General features: G+C 45.8%; 1 long non-coding RNA gene across 1 annotated transcript; it reads left to right on the top strand.

Moving 5' to 3' along the window:
- The first annotated feature begins 917 nt into the window (after positions 1 to 917).
- On the top strand, positions 918 to 17,036 carry LOC148596120 (uncharacterized). The gene is made up of 2 exons (XR_015913699.1): positions 918 to 1,217; positions 16,287 to 17,036. It is a non-coding gene; the product is annotated as an uncharacterized LOC148596120 (long non-coding RNA).
- Positions 17,037 to 20,940: the final 3,904 nt, after the last annotated feature.

Genomic DNA, 20,940 nt, shown 5'->3' with positions numbered 1-20,940 from the left:
TAAGGGGGGCGGAGGGAGGGAAGGAGGGAGCGAGGGAGGGAGGGAGGGAGAGGGAGATGCGACCGAGCGGAAACGCCGCGCGCAGGCAACCTCAGGGAACCAAGGGGAAAAAAGGAGGGAAAAAAGGAAAAAAAAAAAAAAAAAGCGAAAGTGGCAACAAAAACAAGGGCGAATCGAGCGCTCTCCGGGGATTCCCAGCGCCATCTCCCGCTTCGGACAGCGAGGGCGACGCTGCTGCTGCTTTAATGAGTGGCCTCGCACGCGCCGCGCGCGCGATGCGCGTGTCCGCGCGCGGGGGCCGCGCGGGGCCGCGCGGAGCCGCCGGGAGCGCGTCCCGGCTGCAGCGGGGCTCCAGAGGCCCCGCTGTGAAGCGGAGGGACCCGGGGGCGAACCCCCAACCAGAACCATTTCTCTCTCTTTTTTTATTTATTTTTTTTATTTTTTTTGTTCCCGTGGTCCTCCAAAGATTTTTTAAATATATATATATATATAAGATCTAACACAGATTTCATTGAATAAATCTGAGATCTCCAGGTGCAGACGTTTGAATAGTCAGTGCCAGAACCCCATGTTTTCCTTTCCAGCCGATTTTGCTTGGATCAGGCTCAAAAACCGAGCGAGTCTCGTGGTTTTGTTTACACTGAATGGGGAGGATAGGAACGGTGCCATGGGGCCGTCTTTCATTAATATACAGTGAGGATTTTGTCTAAATTACTGCTATGAATTTCACAGTACACGCTTTCAAAAGCCGTCTCAGGTGGCCTGATGAAACGTGATAGCGCCTCTGCAAACAGATCTACTTTCTTAATAAAAAAAAAGGGGGGGGGAGAATAAATCCCCATCCCAAATAAAAAATAAATAAGTGCACCTACATAACAGCAACAACAAAAAATATAACTCGAATTGGAGTTAAAAAAAAAAACTTAGTTCCCCCAACTCTTCCCACCCCCTCCCTTGCAGAGTGTGATTGTTTTGTCTGGAAAAAAATCCAAAGTATAACAAGGGGAGAACAGTTAGTGCTGATTTTCATTTGCATAAATTTTCATATATTTTGGTGAAAATAATAGACTAGTGGAGAGCGGGGCTTAGTGGAGTCAGTGCAAAGGAAAATCTTAACATGGATCGTTTCGCTGGAGTTGAGAACATGATTTTTCCCCCCTGTCACCTTATTAAAATCAAAAATTAAAAAAAATCTCTAAATCCTGGAAGTAAGAGCGGTAAGTGTTTCGCATTTATTTTATCTACTTTTGTTTTCTTTAAAGTCTTCTGAATATATGTTTTCAAAAGCTTAGGACAAGACAGGGAAACCCATGGCAACTGTCTGGAAGGAAACAAGCTTTAAAAAATAAGAGGGAAAGGAAAAGGGAAAAAAAAATCCCACCAGCAACAAAAAACACCTTAGCGAAATATTACATAAAAAGGCATGGATTCCTTCCAAAGCTCAAGGCAGCAGAGCAATTCTTGTGCGCTGGAAAGTCTTTCTGGTTACTACTTCACTTTTCTGGGCACTGTTAATTATTGTAACACTCGGGCTGGTGGCGGCGGGGGGGTGGCAGAGGGAAAAAAGAAAGCTCTCGAAAATATCGCTTATGTATATATATATATATATATATATATATATTCAATTTTCCAAGCGGGGCAGGGGGGATGCGGGGTATTTTCGAGCGCTGCTCCAGGAGGGGCTCCGGGCAGGAGGGGAGGGAGCTGCGGGCGGAGCGGGGCCGGTGCCGGGGCCGGTACCGGGATGACCCGGGCACCTGCAGGCGGGGGCGCGGGGGGAGGCGGAGGAGGGTGCGGAGCGGCCGAGCGCGCACAGGGTTAATTTTGCAACCGGAGAGCGGGCGGCTAAGCGCAACATGGGGAGCTCGGTAGTGAAAGTCCGTCAGAAAGAGCCTAATCAATCAAAACTAACCAGGACATCCCTGCGTTTTATTCTCAAAGGAGGTCGGGGCTTGAGGATTGCAGACCAGATTTCACTGGGTTTCTCTCTCCTGAACAGTCTTTCTTGTTTCCGCGTCCACTTTCTCTGAATTCCACCTAATTGAGAGGTATAGGCTAATGGGCTGAAACTCCTTTATAGCGTTTGGGTCAGTGCGATAAATAATGTGATAAATTATGTAGGATGAAATTAGTAGGCCAGATACAGCTCCTGGAAAACTTTACCGAGGCTACAATATCCCACTGCGTGACTTCCAATTATTTTAATTTTGTTCTGTTATTTGTATGATTCCCCCCTTCTTCCCTCTTCCCCTCCACCCTCGCCCCCGCGCCCCGCTTGCTGCTGCTCTTTTGGGCACACGATAGCTCGCGATCATTGCAATTTCCTAGAATTAGTTACTTCTTTGGAGACGGTCGATAGTCAAATCAATAAAACGGCTTGTAAAACTAGGGAGGTATAGGTTTCAATTGGGGGGGGGGCGGGGGGGAGAATCGCTCATTTTCCACTTCTTGTTGACGTGCCCGGCGTCTCTTTGGGCTGGGGTTAACTCCGTGTACTCCTCTGGAACAGATGCCGTATAGAGCTGCTCCCTCCACATCATTTGTTTCCTTGATGGGGGAACATTTCTGAGCAGAACATATTGGTTGCCATAGCGAAAGAAATAAAAGGAGGAACACTAGTCACATTAAGCTATATGTTTGTGCACTGGGCTTTAGATAAAAGGGCCCTAGCTCAGCCAGAGAGGAGGCCGCCAGGGCCGGGGCTCCTTCGCTTCACTAAAACGCGCTTTATTTTGCCGGGCACTTTCGCGGTCGAAACGCGGGAGCCGATTTTATTGGCTGCCCTTAACTCCCTGCGCGGCGGCGGCGGCGGCGGCGCGGGCGGGCGCCAGGGGGCGCCGTGGGGCCCCGGACGGCGCGGGCGCCGCGCGGCCCCCCCAGCCCCGACGGCCCCGCGGAAACGGGGAGCCCCGAAACGCGGTGAGGGGCGGCCCTGGGCGGGGGGCGCGGGGCGGGGGCGATGCTCAAAGGCCGCCCCCGATGTTCTCCCCGGGGCGTGTGAGGGCGCCCGCGGGGCCGGGACGGGGGCGAAATCCGCTCATTAAAGCCTGGGCGGTGCGGGGTAACCCCAGGTGCCGCACGGCTTTTTGTCTAAATAAGGCGGTTAAGCCACTGGAGAAGCAATAAAACGACATGTATGCATATATATAATCGTTTAATTTAATTGCTGTATTAAACCTGGAAAAGTAGTGGTAGATTTTTTATTATTGTTTTTTAGTCACTCTCTCCCCTCGCTGACTCCTGCCCGCGCGGGAGCTCCGGGCTGGCGCCCAGCGCCCGTCCCGGTCGGGAGCTGCCCGGGACGTCCCGCCCGCGGCCCGTTCCGCTGAACCCAAACCCCGCGACACCAAACGGCAGTGGTGGCCATCGAGCCCAGCACCGGCTTCCCTGGCCTTTGCGGAACGCTCCGTCCCAGCTCCGGCGCTCACTCCTTTTAGCCGTCTCTCTTCCCGATGGGGTGAGGGAGGGAGGAAATTATTTTTAATGTATATTTTGCGGGAGGACATAAGCAACCACGGCTGCTCTTTCTCCTCCTCCTCCTACCCCCCCACTCTCCTCTCGCTCTGTGCCCATCGGGCACGGCCAAAAGGGGCAGCTCAAGCACCTGCCCGGGGGGTCCCCCCAACCTCGACGGGCGTGGGGGGAGCCCAAAAGCTGCGTCTCGGCCGCAGGGCGGCGGGGGCTCGAGGCCACTTTGTTCCCCCCGCGCCGGAGCCCCAGCACTTTCCGAGCCACTGGGAAAGTTTTATCCCTCTCCTCTCCATAAAGGAAAGACCAATTGGAGCCCTGGAAATCGCACAGCCCATAAATATGATAGACCCTGGCAAGAGGAACTCGCCCTGCTTAAAAAGCTAAGGCGAAAAAAAAAAGTCAGCAAGGAAAGAGGAGGACCTACAGGAACATGGACTTTTCTCTGCTTTCTTTTTAATTTCTTTTATTATTTTTTTTTTAATTTTCATCTGAAGTGTTCGTGGGGCTTCGTTTGGGAAACGGAGTCGAACGTGTGTTGACCGCGCGGGGAAAATGGTCGGGATATTTACATGAACAAAACTTTCCACCTACTGCTTTTGGCGAAACAAGTGCTAGCAATATTCCAGAGTAGTAAAACACATTTCCAGAGTGCAATTCTCATTAGGAACGTGGTCACTCCGTGTAGATTTGCCGTAGTTTAGCAAACGTTGCCCTCACATCTGAGCGTGAGGGTATTTTTTATTTTATTTTTTATTTTATTATTTATTTATTTAGCTTTTCAAGAGCCCAGCAATACACAAAATCCCGATTTTGGGAAGCCCTCTATTTGCCCCCAGTTTCCCTCTGCTCTCTCTCCTGCCTCCAAACGGATATTTTAAACAAAATAAGAGCTAGCAGCTCGGCTCCGCTGGCTTATGCTCGCATTAGCTACTTGAGGAGACCTCGGCGGGGAATAAAGGCGAGCAGAAAAGCTAACACTAAAACAAGCAACAAGTTAATTCGGCAAGAACTTACTTTCCTTGCCTCATTTGAAACAAAATGCCATTTGGGCAGGATTATCAGATTTATGCCCAAAGTGGCACGATATTTGTGACACTGCTACACATAACGTGTCCCCCAACCCCCCTTAATAAATATCTATTTTGTCCAAACGAACGCCTTTGGAAAATGGATCTAGAAACGATATTGTCACGGAGGTAGGGAAAATAAAGTGGAAGTTTACTGTCTTTAGGACTCATTTACTTTTAGTGGGGCATGATTAGGTATCCACTAATATAACCGTGGAGACCATGCCTAATTAGCGTTTGCAAATGAAAATGTTAAACATAAAGACATGTTCCGTATACAGGACGCTGTATGTAAAACATATTCCTGCATAATACGGCAGTGGGCTGAAAATGTTGACTGGCTTCCAGATATGCAGCATTCTTGGCTGACGTGATTCGCTCTTTGCTTTTCAGGCTTGCCCATACTGTAGTTCATAGTTCTTATGACCATGTTGATAGCTGCGCTAGGAATATTACACTAACCAATCTGGAGAACAGAGGAAAATATACATATGACTTTTAAAAGCTTGCAATAATAACGATGAACATAATAGGCAGGCTGATCATTTATCCATACCTTTTATTACGAAGGCTTCGCTCTCAACCTTATTTATTGTTTTGAGCATAACAAAGCATTTCAGGCTCCATAATAAATTCGCACAATAATGCAGAGCTGCGCATGCAAAGCAAGAGAGGCTTCAAATAGAGGTCTTTTCTTTCCCAGCTGCATAATTCCGATATTACCCAACGTGGTGTGCTTAGGGTTCACCTCACACGCACCGTAATGAAAGTTGCCAAATGAATGGAACGATCTATCTGTTGACTTGAGCTCGACGTAGGCACATTGCATGTGATAGAAACCTAACGTTCCCGCCGACGTGAAAATCATGGGGATATGTAGTTGCAGTCCAGCTCCTTGAGCATGTAGATTTTTATTTATAAGAGTAATGTGCATGTGGCAACATAAAAAGGGGGATTTACAAGTTAGAGTCTTTTTTAAAGACTGCGAAAACCTTAGCCCCGCTTTTATTAGACATGATATCATTCTGATTTGCGTGCTTGCCATCTCAATAGCATTTCACATGTGAAAAAAAAAAAAAAGGAATCCATATGCATTACATAGATTTTCTTTTATGCGCATAAGGGCTGGCAGTCTCTTAGTGGATAAGAGGGTGAATAATTGTGGTACACCAGAAAACAGTTCGTGCAGTTTGGCAGCTCTGTTTTTTTTTTATTATTATTAGATTTTTTGACATTTGAACTTGCCTATTGTCTGAGGAGCTCGGTGCAGATTGCAGCAGGTCAACCTTAAGGCTGCTCTTTTTGGCATTGCACACAAACACACGCATGCTGCCTGCTCGCCCCTCGCGGATGCAGCAGCTACAGTTTTACCGTGCATTTTTAAAAATGTGTATATATATTTATATTTATTTATTCCGCTTAGAGTTTTCATGGACGTGTGGTCAGTTTGGGCGTGTGTTCATTTTATCCCGGGTCCTGTTTTTTCCCATGTCGGACACTTTTAAGCACCCAGCCGCTTTTGGAGCAGCAGAATATCCGCATCACGTTATTTGATAAAAGGGACTTCGGGAGCCCTGGGATTAAGTGACATATCTCCCCGCAGCTTCTCTCAACTCTACCGTGACTCCTACAGTCAAAAGTTAACGTTTTTCATCGCGTTTATTCCCTCCCCCCTCTGGAAATCCCGGCCCTGCCACCCGGATCCTGCAGGAACGGGCAGGGGGGGATCCCGGCGGCGGGGGGAGCCCCGGGCCGCGGGGTGGGGGGCACCGGCCCCAGTGCACCCGGGACCTGGGGATTTACACCGCGGGGGAGCGGATGGAGACAGGGTGGGAAAGTCATCTTGCACTCGGAAAATGGAGGTGGTGGGGGGGTCGGAGGCAGTTTCCCCCACAGGGATTTGCGCCCCTGCTTCTCCCCTCTCTTTTGCCGTCGCCGCTGCTGTTGTTTTACAGGGGGCCTCGTCCCTCCTCTTCCTCCGTGAGTGGATTCAGGCCGAGCAGTGGCCGATCTAGCAGTCTCTCATTTAAATGCATGTGCACCCTCGTGTAAGGATATAAGCACATGCGTATATATGTGTGTGTATATATGCACACGCACACACATGCAAGCACGCGCGCACACACGTACGTCTAGATCCCCCCACTCCCTTCTTTCCTCCCTCCTCCCTCCTGTAACGAGCGCCTGATAACGCGTTTAAGGCTTGTTATTTGAACTCTCAGATCAGCATGCAGAAACGTAATTGCATCGTTTTTCATCAGGAAAGAAAAGAAGGAGGAAGGGGGGAAAGCCCCCCCTTCCCCCCCCCACCTCAGCGCGCTGCAATCGCTGAGTCACCGCCTCGGGGTCACTGGGTAGGCAGGAGCGTCTCCCTGAAAAGCAGCATGCGAAGCGCATCCCCGAATCCCTGCCGGTGGCCGCTGCTCCCTGCCCTCCTCCTTGACCAGGATGCAGTCACCCAGACTTGGAGCAAAGTGGCCCAAGTGCGGGCAGGGCCCTCCTTGGTCACCCCGTGTCCTGCCACCCGTCACGATGGGACCTGCTTGGTCGTGGCCTGGCAAGAGAATAAAACCCCTAAACTGCCATTTCTGTGGCTGCTGAGGGGCTTCGTTTTGGAGGAGAGATGAGAAGGGAGGAAGAAGAGCAGGAGGGAGGGGACACGAAGGCCAGTTCACCTTGTGGCGCAGAGAGCGTGTTAGTTAATCTCTGGTTACGATATGTTTATTCCTCCAGACCCGTTTAAACACTATTGTTCCCGCCAGCCTTTGACACAGCTGGAAAGGGGGGTGGGGTTGGAACAAAGATAACTAAAAAAAGGGAAAAAAAAAGAAAAAAAAAAAGAAATCAGCTCCTGGAGGAGGAGGAGTAGTTTATTTCATTTAAAAAAATTACATAATGACACTTTCTGTTTCAGGCCGTTGCCCAGGCCCCCCGCTCCCTCTGCCCTCTCTGGACTGAGCGGAGTTGCCTGGTTGTGATTCCCATGCCGGGGCCCGGGGTTAGAGGGAGATCCCTCAGGTAGGGGCAGGAACAGAGCTCCTGGGCCCCTTGCTGGACCCAACAAGGAGAGTTGAAATCCGTTTTGCGGTGAGGCCTGCAGCGGGAAACAAAGAGGCGGCGACGCTGGGAGGCCGGGCAGAGCCGGGAACAGAGCGGCTTTGAGCTGCCCGGGATGCTCTGGCTCCTCGGCGGGGCGCAGAGCGGGATCCTTGTGGGCCTGGCCGCGCTCAATCCGCGGCCTTGTGTGCACATGGATAAGGGCACGCATTGTTTCCAAAGGCTCCTATTGTCTTTGGGGCAGCGGGAGGAGGAGGAGGTGGCGACATCCTGCGTGTGCCCGCGCGTGTGCGCGCCAGCCGCCTCCAAAAGGTGAGCGCAGATTGCAAGAGTTGCTGCTCTGTTTTTGTTTGTCAAACAGGGCCCTTCTCTTGGGAGAGGGGCATGTGGCGGATCCCAGCCCAGCATTACATTAATCAAAGCATTATTTCCCTGGGGATGCTCAGCACAAATGATAGTAAATCCTAATAAAATTGGATCTCTGAGAAATTGAACGCTTAAAGTAATCTGCTCTGCCTGATAAAAACTTCAAATTTATAAGATATTATGCATCACCATCCCCAAACACCTTAGGTATCATCACTATATGCGTGTATTATATATGTTCCAGTAGTAGAGAAATCACCGTCCAGTTTAACAGGCACACCAGTATAGATATATATGTGTTTGTGTGTGCACATAAGCCCATGCACATACGCACAGAGTCACCAAATATGCTAAAAGCTGAATGCACAGAGCAGTAGTGGCTACGGCTGACATTAGAAGGGGCCAGGACGCCCCACGTTTGCTGTGGCTGGGGCTGTGCGAGGCTGGGGCAAGGTCATGCACACGGTCATGGCGCAGTGACCTTGCCTGGGGACTTCACTTGCTCTCCTTTGTACTGACGCTCAGCACGACGGCACCTGGCATCCCCTCTAGGATCCCCTCTGCTTTACAGGGTAACCTCATGGGGGAGATAGGAGAGAGATGTGGACGCGAGTGCTTGGAGCTGAGTTTGGAGACCTTTGGAGGAGCTGAATTTCAGTGGGAAGGTGCCTGGGACCGGGAGGGCGCAGGTGGATGAAGGGGAGGGTTCTGGAGCTGGTCACTTCAGCCCAGAGATACCGGGCACCACATGCACAGGCCTTGCCAGGGGGTCAGCGCGGCCCGGGGCGCCTGCTGCCAAACTCACAAACTTGGGAGCCTCCGTCTCCGCCGCTTCCTCCCTGCAGAGGGAAAGTTTGCCCATAATCGCAGCCCCGGGACATTAGGGAAGGCTCAAAGGGAGCTACTGTAATGCCCAGTGCTGAGGCCGGGGGGGAGGGAATTGCTCCCCCCGCTTCCTGCTCCCCTCCTAAGAGCCCCATGTGCTTCAAAACGCGGAGGGGGCAGAAGGCGTCGCCTGAAGCCCTTTGAGGGCTGCGGGTCCCACCCGGGTGACAAATTGCTGCTCATTCCTCCTGACCGCCCCCACGGCCGCGGGAGCCCCGTGGCCCCCGTGGGAGCCGCCTCGTGGGGCTCCCACGCGCGGCCGCTCCCGCCCGCTCCCGCGGCCCCCGCGCTCGCGCCCTTCGCCTCGCGTGGGGCTTCCCGGCCCCTCCGCGGGCTCGCGTGGGGCGGCTGCACCCGCGGGCTGGGCTGAGCCCTCCCTCCAGCCCCTGCTCCTGCATCCTCTCCCGTCTGGGCTGGCTCCATTTCAGGATCTCCTTCCCCCCCCACCCCCTTCTTCCCAGCCTTCCTCCTTCCTCCTCCTCCTCTCCTCACCGTCACTCTTCAGCATACCCCCCCCCCCGCCCCGGCTCCCCCGCCTCCCCCTCCCGCCCCCCCCCCCCGCCGCCCCAAACTCCTTCCTCAGGACCGTGGGATGCGGCGATCCCGGCTGCGAGGCGCCGCGCTCCCGTTTCCAGCGGGGAGCGCCGGGAGCGGTGAGGCAGCCCCGGGGAGGGAGGGAGGGAGGGGGCAGCGCGGGCCGGGGGCACCGGCGGGGCGGGGGGGGGAGGCAGGGAGGGGGCGGCCCCGCTTCTCCCCCCCTCCCCAAACGCACCAAACACCCGAGCAGGGGCCCCGCACCGCCCCAGCGGGGCTCCCCTGGCCTCCCCCCCGCCAGTGCCCTTCGGCCGGCGCTGCCGCTCCTGCTCCCCACGTCCCCTCTCCCGAAAAAGAATAAAAACTTATTTTTAAAGATCGCGTTGGGCATCCCCACTCGCGTGCCCGCTGCCCGGCCCCTCTCCCCCGCCCCGCGTGCAAGCGGGTCGCGAAACAAACCCGAATCCGGCTGCATTTCGGCCGGTCGCTTCCTTCGCCCGCCCGCGGCACACGGGGGGCGGCCACGGACCCGGGGGGGCACGGGGGGCACCGCGCTGCCCCCCACCATCCACCCAGCGAGGGGCTCCCCCGCGCCGCCCTTGGCCGCCCTGTCGCGATGGGCACTTGTTTTGTTCATCCTGTCGACGAGACAGGCAGGAAAAGGAGCGTTTGACTGCGTGCGTCTCCACTGTATATACATATCTATATTATATTGAACTTAATTGGCATTTGAGATCTACTTCACATTTCAAGGCCCCGTCGCTTAAAGAACATATAGGAATGGGGCATTCTCTTCTGGTTGCGATCAGGACGCTCTCCCGTTGCTCACTCGTCTCCCTGTAATTTCATTGTGGTCACGAATGGCAGGGATTTGCATCAGTTATTTTGCATTTTCTATTTTAAAGAATAGGATGAAATTTGAAGAAAAAAAATAATCTAGTTCCCTAAATTGCAAAGGGAACAAATATGAACCAGTCAAAAAGGAAACTACATCATTAACAATGTTGCAAACATAAAGTTTAAAGTACAGATTTTATATTAATAAAAATGTATTGGTGTTCTTGGCATAAGTCCTTGCAGTTGGATTCTTAACTCCAGAACATTAGATTTTGATGACAGTCAGAGAGAGCTGACTACACACACACTCAGGTATATACCCGTAGTGTCTTACTCTTATTTACATTTTTTTTTACTGCTACTCTTGCTCCAGCGCTTTGTAAATTATTTCATTCCTGAAAGACATTTCATAGGATTTTATGCCGTTTTACCCATTGAAGATTTTCAGCCTGTCCAGGTATAATTTCTGTCATTATCTCTGGAAGTATTTGCATACCCACGTGGACTTTATAAGGAGTATAAAAGATAAATGGCCATATAAAAAGATTCTGTTTTGTATCCAACATTTTTGCAGTTCTTTGGATGTCATGAAGATCCATCTACGTTTAGGCCTTCCTTGCTCCTTTAAGGAATGCCTTCACATATTTTACACAGACACATTATATATATATGTGTGTGTATATGTATACAGATAATGAATTTTATCTGTGTATATAAAATAAATACATGAATAATATTCATTGCATTACACGCTTATGTGGCATTGCAAGTAGATCTACATGCATACAAATACATTTTTTCACAACTGTGTAAGTGTGTGTATATGCGCATATATATGTAAGTGTGTGTGTAATGGAACACATTGGAAGGAGATATGTTTCTACAAGAAAACTACTCAAAATAAAAATGTTTCTAAAGCAAAACAGTAAAGATAGTCCACTGCAAGTTTGTACTTCATTTTTTTGTAAGCCACTTAAGTTATAGACTTTACTGTAAATATCCACATACGCCCCCATCTCAGCACAAAAATATTTATGCATATATTTGTCCTTTGAAAACTAACTAAACAGGGCTATGAATTATGACTAAAAGATGATACTGAGATAAAAACATAAAATAGTAATGGAAAATGGAATTTTATATAATGTCAACAACTTTAGCATGATTCTTGGCATAAGCAATTTAGTGCAATTTCATTTGTCTGAACTAGAGTGATTTTACAAAGTGAATTAATAGAACATTAGTACTGAAGAAAGAAACAGTTTTTCCTTTGAAACATAAAGTGCCACTAACTTGAGATGAAACCTGAAAGTCAGTGAATAATGTATGGGAAAAATTAATATTTTAAATGTATCATATTTAAAATTGCTATGAACTTAAGTAATGCTTCACATCAAGAAAAAAAAAGAAAAAAATCATTTTCGATTCAATTTTTATATACAACATTTTACAAATGAAGCAATTCACAAAAGAAGTAATGGCATGTAAACATATTGTTATTTTGCACACGAAATACACTCATTACAGCATATGGATTTAATTGGGAGATGACAAAAAGAGAATACATGTTTCACTTTGTACTGCACTGAAAGGAACGCGTTTTTAAATAGCTGATTAATAAGATGAAATGAACTGATACAGTCAATACTATCTGCGTGGGCTTTTGAGCATAGTGAAACCATACCACAACGGGACATTTATAAGAAGTGTGAGGTCAAGTAAAGCAATGTTTAAAATTTAGAAAGGGAGTTTAGACAATTCAGCCCGGTATTAAAAAATGAGCCCTATGGCCTATAGTACTGTTTAAAATTATTTAAAAGTATTAATAATTATTAAGATCTACTCTTTCAAGTAAAGCTAGTAGAAAATGTGGTAAGATTCAATCCTGCACTTCAGCTCAGGGGCAAATTGTGGTCCCCTGGCTGTCTCGCTATTGGTGTCAGTGAGAAGAAGCTGCAGCCCTCAGTCTTTTCCTTAATATAACATCTACGAACTCCAGCATCTTATTTTATTTTATCTTATCAGATCATTACCCTGCTTGGGACAAACCCTGCATGTCCCGTTCACTGAAGGCACCTGGGGTTTTGTTCATCTGGAATGAGCAGGACATGATCATCCTCCCTCTCTCTGGTGCAACTACATTGGAACTTAATATAAGCTGAAGGACTGTTTTTGCGTGATTCTTGAGCCCAAAATGAATTCTCCTGGAATCAGATCCTAGGGAGAGCCAGGCTGTCTGCATTTACGCCTAGCTGACCTAAAGGTTGCATCCTGCTCCCTTTAGTCCAGCTTCGGGGAACCAGGCCAGTAAAATCTGACCCATGGGAAGGAGACACGAGATGGGGAATTTTTCAACAGTTACGTCCAGAAAGAGTGTTTGCATAAGTGGAAAGCACTGGATGCGTATGAGCTTGGTTAGAAAAGAAATGCCCCTTTCTGGGAAATATGAAGGTCCTTGATGGGACTATGAGCACTTAAAACTTGTCTTGTTGAAGGAGACCAAAAGCCTGCGTGGTCTACGGGCTGGTTCCTACCCGTGGAGCATCTCAAATGCCACAAAAAAAGGCAAAAGTGGGTAAAATGCTTTCCATGTCCTGCACAGCAGAGCTCTTTCTGGACACGTTTGACCCAAACCCCAAGACAAGCACTTGATGCCCTTCCCCAAATCACTTCTGATTAATTTTAGTACCTCGTGTTTTCTGTATAGATGCTCAGTCCTGCTCTGAAATTTCCTGTTGATATTTTATTTTCAAAACAGCCGTGACGGAAGAAAAAAATCCTTTTTTTTTAAAAAAAAAAACAGTTTTGCCATTTCACCTTTATTTGTTTAAATATAAGTTTATCTGCTGTGAAATAACCTTTTTTTTTCTTTTCCCCCCCACATTTATAACTGCATGCTAACCCATTCCAGAAACAAAATTTTAAAACACTGTGTCATGCTTATAGGATAATTATTAATCTTCTCACAGTTAAAAAAACCATACTAAAAGTACTTCATACAAAGGCTTATGCCTTTACATTTTCAAAAGTTTTTTTTTCCTTAATCAGATATGTCATAACAGAGGAAGAAATTATACAATATATAGCATGTAGTAAAAGTATATGACTCCTACAAGGCTATTTAAAAATACACAAAAATTATTTTTTTTCTTTTGATTTAGTAGCATACTGGATGGAAAGGTATGTTTTTATATTTATTCCTGCTTGTGTCTTGCAGTTCTATGAAGATGATGTGAAACTACAATTTCAAAATTTTAGTAGCTATAAATGATATAAAAATAAGGAAGAAAAATGTTCATGCTATGTATCTGGAGGGATAAATACACAATAATCACGCAATTTGGTGGCAGAAAGAATTACTATTTGACAATAAAACCAATGCTAAATACAAACAGAATAATATTGTTCTACTGAGAAATGTAGCAAATAAAATGATATACCAAAAAAAAAAAAAAAAGCTTTTGAAACTCTCTCTCTCTGTCTCTCTCCATGTTTAGACCCTTTTTCAGCTGAATGTTCAAGTTTTGTGACCTGCTGCGCAGAGATACTGTCAGGGAACCAATTAACCAAAACTTTTCCATTGTGGTTTTCATATCCCGTATCTCTGAACACCCCAAAAGACACTCGGTCTCACTTACCTTTAGGAAGGTGGTTTTACTGTTTATTGTGTGGGATTTGCTTGAGATCTGACCTTGTGTACTCTCAGTCGGGTGCTAATCTTGTTGGGAGCAGTGTTTGTAAGTTCACCTACGTATTCTGTGCAGAAGACCGGCGTTTTCGAACGGGCAATTCATGCATCTCTCCACATGCACAGGAAAGGTATAGATCCTGCAGGAAAAGTACCTATTTTTCAGAGGCATTGGGCATTAATAGCTGACCTTGACTTCAGCAAGAATACTGAGAAAACTCAGTATTTTCCAAAAAAATAGACCTTTTTCTTTAGAAAGTCAGATGTCGATACAGAAACCAGAGTTATAGTCTCTCTGATTAAAAAACAAGCACATGAGCAAAAAAAAAAAAACCCAACAAAAAACCCACTATCACTGGACATTTTTGTTTTTATCTTCATTTAGGTTTCGCATCAGCCCTATAGATATAATTCCAAACCTGCCTTTTCCCATGTGATAGCTGCTGGTTTTGCCCTTTCTTTCAGAGAGTTAGAAGAAATAATTAAACTACCACCTCTTTAAAAAAAAAGATGCCAGTATTAGAAATTATTATTCTTTACTCAATCAAAAAAAATAAGAGTGGAATCTGCAAAGAAAGAATTAAGGTTTTAAATGTTATTATTTTGACTTTCTCACAGGAGGACCTTGGTACTAAACACTTCCACATATTTTCTCCTAAAATTAGGAAATAATAAGACACAGATTTTAAAGGCTTGTTAGAGGGAAAGTCTTCTACATTATGTTACATTGAAACCTGAACAAAAATAGTCTAAAGTTTTTGAGGAACAGCCAGTAGTTGACAGCAAGGAAGAGAATATGTCGTATACTCCTCTACATTGATGAATCATGTAGCACATAACTAACTTTACCGAATTTCATTTGTTGCACCAGAATCAGGAGAAATCAAAAAATTGGTGTTTATCAGCGGAAGCCCCATCAGGAGAGCAGGATCGGTTTTTCGATCCATTTTGGCTGGATGTTGTTGAGCAGAAAACGGGAAAGGGGCCCAATCTAACGTCTTGCCTGCAAACATCCAGCACTCTTCCTGGATTCTAATTTCTTTGTCTACGAATTGAGGGTTAAACACGGAGGCTGATCCTCCTTCCATGGGATCGGAGCAAGCTCTGAGCAACGTCCCTGACGGGAGGATGCTCGTGACCCCGATAAGACCGGTGCCCGCTGCTCTGTGCCCCTGGGAAAAGCTCCTTGCTGGCACGGGAAGGGCTCCTTTCCAAATTGCACCTTGGACCTTGCTGCTTGGTGCCATCTCTGACCAGCTTTCTGCATTTTCATTTTTTAATTAATTTTTAAAAAAACCTTTACTTTGTTGAGAAGTGATTCGGCTCTGCTCAGTAGCAACTGGTCTTAGTGGGTTTGAAATTCCTGGAAAACCTCACTACTCACATTTTACAGATACAGTCAGAAAAGCAAGCTAGAATATTCAGAGGTGAGGTGCATTTTAAAGGGGCACTTTTGCCTGTTAGTTTAGTCAGTTAAAATATACGAGCTCAGTGCAGTTTGAAGGAGTTGAAGCAAGCCACAAGTGCTCTTCTCAATTTAAAGCTTCTACATTTTAATTCTTTTTTTTTTTTTTTTCCTGCCACTGTGGCTCTGTAAAAGACCCTGGGGACAATGGGGGACTATGACACAGAGGAACAGGTTATACTGTCTACACAGAAAGTGCTATAAAAAGCACTAAATAAAATATACTGAATAAAATAAAATAAAGTTCCCCTAATTTGCAGCGTTTATAGTAGTCACGTTACATCAGCAGTTGGCAAGAAGAAGAAAAGGGAGACAGAAATGTGATCTCTAAACTGACAGAGCCTCTTTAAATTTGTTTGAACAACGATCTCAGGAAAAAAAAAAAAGAAGACATACTACAGTGTTCTGGATTTTATTTGTTTAAATGCAAATTTATGGAGCTGGCCACACACCAAAAATTGGAGAGTTTGGTACTGCAGTTGCTTTGGTGTTTTTTCAGCATTGTAACAGGCTACAGAGAGACAAAGGAGAATATGAATATATGGCACTTGATATTTAGATTTGGGTGACATTTTTGCTTGTTTTAACTGTCATTTTTAAAAATCCATTTTCATTCTATCATGCCATTGAATCGCAGCAGACATCGATATAGAAAAGCTGGAATTATTTAATAAACAAAATTAGCATTGATTTTTGTACTATGTTTCTCATTGCCCAACCTCTCAGGCATTCATTGAGTCCTAAGGTCCAGGGAAAACTTGCCCATTGGGCAGAGTGAGAGGGTAGGTGGACCTCTTCCCCTCTCCCCAAAGTGGTTTCTTTTTTAAAGCAGAAAAAAAGCACCCCCTTTAAGAGGGCATCAAAAAGCCAGCTAAAATCTGATACTACTATCACACCTTCTGCAATATTTTTTCAGGAGTCTGAACCTGATTTTAGTGCCAAGGAGACGCTATGGGGAACTGAGCTGACCGATCCTGTATCTGCCTGCAGAGGAAGAGGTATCTCCTTCATCCCTCACCTGAACATGGCTTGGAGGATTTCGCTTTTCTAAGGCAAGCGTTCCCAGCGAGCTAGCTACATTCACACACTGCTTCTTGTAGCATTAGTACAGAACCAAGTTACAAAAGAATATTAATCTAACACATTCCAAAATTCAAATATGTGTGATTAATAAGCATTATAATCTATAAATAAGGCTCTAATGATACTTTGGCAGTGTTGTAAACACAAGAATCAGAAGCAATTATTGTCATTATTGTTCTGCAAGTACTTCCCATGAATACCAAATGGATATTACTGTCCAGCTCCTTGGCACATAGAAACCCTGTAAAGAAACAGTTGTCAGTCAGTAAGGTCTGGCTGGCTGCTATTAAGTATGTTCGTCTCAAATGCAGCGTACCTAAGGACAAAGCGTCTAAGTTACTGAAAGCAAGGCAACTATTCGTTTAGAAATTCTCCTTTGTCTTTTTTTTTTCCCTTCAACCCACCAAGATATGTTAAATAAAGCCTATGAGAAAGTTTTCACATCCTGTGAGATGAACTGTTGTGTGACGGCTGTGATTAAAAATGGAAATGGAGTCTCTGCCAAAAAAACTACCCTTCTTTGTGTGAAACCCACAAAGGTAAGAAAATTCCAGATCAAAGGTGGTGAGAAAATAATTACAAAGGAGAAAACAAAACAAAACAAAAAACTCCAAAACTCAGCTATCAGAGGTAGCCCACGGACTGTTTTCAAGGAAGCAGGATGAAAGGGGCATTCGTAGCTGTCACATTTGCCTCTCCTGAGGTTTCCACAGGTCCCACGGAGCAGAGGCCCGTCCGCTCGCCCCATCCCACTCGACTCCCCTACTCGCGCTCCTTTGGCAGCCTCACCTCCCTCGCCAACCTCACCGCTTTAGACAGCGCCAGCCAACAGCAGCGTTTTGTGGTGGGTGTCATGTTGTTCTTCAGATGCCAGAGTGTCATCGTGAGCGGGAACAGTGTGGGTCTGACTCTTGGAGTCTGTAGAAAGAGAAGGAAAAATCCCCAAACAGTGAGCTTGACTTTCCAAATGTGTTCAATTCTTCTTTCCTCTCCTTGATATTTGGGGCGCGCAGCACCCTATACCATGTGGTTTAACATTTTGTTCTCTATTTGTAGGTCAACATTTCCATGATTAAACTTCATCCTTTATTCAGCCTGTTCTGGCTAGGCTTTGCAGCACATGTGATATAAGCTGTTTTCACAGCTAGTAGGCCAAATCTTACTCTGGATAAGTGAGCCAAACATATGTGCCTGAGTCAGACACTTAAATCAGCTCACTGGTAAATGGGAGATAACTCCAGGTGCAGCATTGAACACTGAGAACCAAAAAAGTGGGAAGGGTGGCCAACGCTCCTCCGTGTGGGGAAGGAGACAGCCTAGGCACACAGATAGCGAAGTCTTAGCCCTGCCCAAATTTCTCTTTCCCACATTTGCCTGAGGATACTGAGCCTTCTTCCTCTCAAGGGCACTATGATCCTCTCTGTCACCCTCCCTTCATTGCCTTTACATCCCAAGCTCACCTGCTGACTGAGGCGGACGCATCTTCTCTTGCCTCGTGATAGATGTCAGCTGTTCTAATGTGGGATGGCACTGGATGACCTTTCCTCACAAATCAATGGAGCAATTCTTGGAAGTGCTCAGAGCCCTGAGTGAGCATTACCTGATCCAGTCATCCTTGGTGCAGAGGATTAAAGGGCTCTTTCTGGCTGTACGGCCTCCTTCTCCTGTCCTTCTCTGTTGTCTGGTAGCTCTGGCAAGCAGAGGGAAGCCTCCATGGGTAGCTAAGCACAAATAGAAGAGCCAGATGAGCAGGCAGGTGTCTTATACACGATTCAGACCAAATAGGTCCTTGACGTGTAACATTTGCACTTTCACTAGGGCTGGTCTTGTCCTGGCTGTTGGGCTATCAGGAAACCTAAACCCTTCTCGGCACATTTACCCTACAAGTGACATATCTGAGCAGCAAGAATAGTGAGGAAGAGCTCTTGCAATAAATCCAGGATGGATTATCCAGAAATGGGCGTAGTTTTGCCAGTTGCAGCCAAAGGAATGCACCTTGGCCTATGCTTTGGTGATGACTTGCATCAAATCATGGACTAGCTGGGCATGAGCTGTTTGCCTAAGGAACAAGCCCTTGCAGGGATCCACTTGACTCTCTAACTTACCCTACTTGTTAGCTCTTTGGTGGGCAAGCTTCAATAATACAATCGATGCCTGTGTAAGCTTTGTGCTCCCCATCGTGCTTGGAAGGACCTGCTCTGGTCCATGCAGTGGCACTTAGGATCCTGGTACTCGGAGGCTCGGAAGAGCACCCCCATGGTGGGACAGATCCCAGGGCACATGTGGAGCCTGGTTGTCTCTCCTGCCACTCTGTCAAAAGGCTTCTTTTTGCCTTGGTGAATGCAAGGGAGTTGCAGAGATTCCTCTTGGCATGTCTATGACCAGCAGGGTAGGCCATGGTGAGGGGATGATGAGATGAAGCAGGGCATGATGTGATCTGCTGTGCTCAGAGACCTGAAATGGGGCAAGGCAGAGAGACTGGGCTGCAAAGAAAGAATTGCACATTTCTGATCTCTCTGGTGTGCAAGTTAATCAACGATTCACAGGGATAAATCTATCTGCTTCAAGGACAGAGCAGTACCAAATTAGTGGAAAGAAGAGGCTTGCAACATCATCCAAAAGGGTCAAATGACCTCTCCATTACTCTCTTTTTGGAGAACATACTGGACTTTGGGCTCATCTTTTAAAAGCATAAGCCCAATTGCGCACAGGCAGTGGAAGAAGGCAGGAAATTTCTGTAATTAGAGTGCGAGAAGAACCCTCACATTGCTGTGATGTGAAGTAGAGGAAAAGCAAAATAAGGTTTTTCTTCAGTTACTGAGACAAAGGAAACTAAGTCACCATTTTTTAAGTTTAGGTAAAAGTTTCCCTTTTTCATAGTATAAAGTATCTCTGGATCACACAGGAGTGATTTACAGCTGTAGTACCACATGTAATTTCAGGTCAATGAATAGACTGTGTATTTTATATTATCTTTTCTATTGTTTCTGATTGTCTTTTTTGGGGGATTGATATTACTGTAAGTAAATACATTTGTCTTTTGTTTCATTTCCCCCTTGTGACCCATTTTATTTAATTAGAAGGAAATGTGTAATAGGAATGAGTAGCATCACACTGGGCTTCATCCAAAGCCTGTGAAATCATCAGTAATGTTTCCTATGGTTTTCATGGGTGTCGGATCAGGTCCAGCAGAAAGGAGGGGATATTTCCACCTTATCTGGAACAGGAGGAGGGATGTGTGCTGCCAGTGCAAAAATATTACTGCCATCATTTTAAGATCTGCCCCAGATATTAGAGAAGGGTTTTGCTACTGTGTATGCCTCTCCATGCCACGTGCTTCACATCCTTGGCAGTATGTTAAGGATAAAGGTTCTTAAAACCTTAACTCCAACTATACGTATAAAAAGAAGAAACAAATTAGCTAAAAGATAAAAGATATTGATGGAAGTATATGAGATGCTCTTTAACATGCATATTATTGACTCAATAGATTGTTACGGCTTCAGAGCTATTAGGGTCTGCTGTGTCAATGTGTACTTAGGGACTGTTTAATATGCAGATGGTTGACATGACAGACCGAAGCCATTACAGTCTATCATGTCAGAGGGGATACATGAATACACACTTTGCCAACACTGTAAAAAGTCCCTTTAAAATATGGTTACTGTGCAGACTTGGTTGCTTTTTAAAATAATTTAATAGATCAGGTTATTTGAATACCCCAAGACCACAGAGCCTAGATTTATCAGCAGCAGAATTTATTTCCAAATTAAGCCATTTTCTACGTGGAATATGCAGTCAGTAGGACAGGGTGTAATCTCAGATATACAGCTCCTATCAAATCTTGTAAAATTAGCTCCTGCACTTGTGCATGTGTATAAGAGATCAGAATCTATCTGTCGTCATGTGTCTTTTTGAAGAATATAGTTTTGTCTTTTTGAGGGGTAAGGGAGAATGTCGTCTCTCTTTTTTTTTTCATTCAAATAATCTTCAGTAGCAATTAAATAGCTTATGCTACCTAAGAGATCAGTTATTACAAGATAAGCGGCATGACAGTTTGGAAAAACTGAATAAGTCTTTGATTATTTACTAAGTTTTGATATCTGCTATTTGCCTCAAAATGCTAGAAAGTGAAGTATAAGATACAAACATGAAAGGCTCATTTGATCATCATAAGGAAAGGAATCAGTAGTTTTGCTTTTCTTTTCCTCAACAACTTATTTTTTATTAAAATAGCAAAGCCAAGTGTTGTGTTTAATAAGATATATTTTTTCATTTAAATATCAAATAAAAAATACAATTAAAATATTTCTGCTTTTGGATTACTTGTAGGCTATATTTCAGTGACGCGTATTTCTAGAAAGCTGAGAGTACATGTTTATTATATATTAGATGCTTCTAACAGATGCCCAGACCTCTTCCCCTGATTTCAAATGATTTTTTTTTTTTCCATGGCAGAGATCCAGGGACATTTTAATTTGCAAGCC

Source organism: Tinamus guttatus, unplaced genomic scaffold (assembly GCF_059628265.1).
Source record: "Tinamus guttatus ecotype Peru unplaced genomic scaffold, ASM5962826v1 Tinamus_guttatus_pri_ptg000030l, whole genome shotgun sequence".
Lineage (NCBI taxonomy): Eukaryota > Metazoa > Chordata > Aves > Tinamiformes > Tinamidae > Tinamus > Tinamus guttatus.
Note: the sequence above shows the minus strand (reverse complement) of the source record. Positions and strands in the feature narration are given on the sequence as shown.